Genomic DNA, 1,140 nt, shown 5'->3' with positions numbered 1-1,140 from the left:
AAGGTACAGTTCTAAGGAAAAGATGGCATTGACTAGGTCTAGCTCTGTGCCTAGGAAGACACTGTACACAGGACAATGTGGGTAATCTAATGGCAGACCCTACAAGATATAAGATAAAGCCCTATGAAGGATAGAAGCAGATAACCAACCTTGCTAGAGTCACACAGACAGCTCCCAGCGGAGAGTGGACTTGGGTGATCTGGAAGTGATTGGGTGATTCCACAGTGATCTGGAAGAAGAATTCCAGTGATTAAGAGCTGCTTAGTTCAAAAACAAGGGATAAGGTGGGAAGGACAGATACTTAGCCATGCTGTCAAGATGTTGTCTGGGTGGGTCTGCCTCCCCTCTTTGGGCACCCTATCTTTGTAACAAATTCCTATGTTCTTTCTTTCTTTCTTTTTTTTTTTTTTTTTTTTTTGGGCAGGGGAGAGTGCGAACGCAGTCCTCCACTACCACAAATTATGCAGTCGAGTTTCCTGCATTTGGGGAAATCGCAGGGGTCAGCACATCCGGAGTGCAATGGATAAGCCTCACCCTGGGAAAACCACCTTCGTGATCATGGTATCTCCCCTGCCAGGTAAGTATCCTATGTTCTTTCTAAGACAATTGAATTATAATGTATAAAACTCCTCGGTCTAAGGTGCTTCGAGAGAACTGCATTCAGCAGAGGCCTGAGTCAAAGACCCTGCAAGAGTGCTCATCCATTTTAACCTACAAAGCTTAAGCCTTTGAAAATATGTGAAGGGGATGGTCCAGAGGGAAAAGAAACCAAATAGACAAGAGTGGCTGTGTCCAGCAAGAGGATCACAAACAGAACATATGCCCTCCTCCTGAAACCATAGGGCAACCCATGAATGACTCACGGAAATGTGTGGAAATAAAGTGTTAAATTATAAAGCAGGGATCCGGGAAGATGCTTCCCTTACAGAAGTGCTTGCCACACCAACATGGAGACATGAGTTCAATCCCCAGTGTGCTTGTAAAAAGTCAAGCATCTCAGGCTGTGCCTGTAATCCCAGTGCTGGAATGTGGAGACAAGATCCCCAGGGCTCGATGGCAGGCCTGCCTTGCTGAACCAGCAGGCTGCAGGCTGATGAAGAGTCTGTCTCAAAAAATCTAGGTGGATAGTGCCTGATAAAT

General features: G+C 45.8%; 1 non-coding gene across 1 annotated transcript; it reads right to left on the bottom strand.

Annotated features, from left to right (window-relative positions):
• Positions 1-421: 421 nt before the first annotated feature.
• Positions 422-585, bottom strand: LOC121822630 (U1 spliceosomal RNA). Its single transcript, XR_006063805.1, has one exon. It is a non-coding gene; the product is annotated as a U1 spliceosomal RNA (small nuclear RNA).
• Positions 586-1,140: the final 555 nt, after the last annotated feature.

This window comes from Peromyscus maniculatus, chromosome 14 (genome assembly GCF_049852395.1).
Source record: "Peromyscus maniculatus bairdii isolate BWxNUB_F1_BW_parent chromosome 14, HU_Pman_BW_mat_3.1, whole genome shotgun sequence".
Classification (NCBI taxonomy): Eukaryota; Metazoa; Chordata; class Mammalia; order Rodentia; family Cricetidae; genus Peromyscus; species Peromyscus maniculatus.
This window is presented reverse-complemented; position numbering and strand designations above follow the sequence as displayed.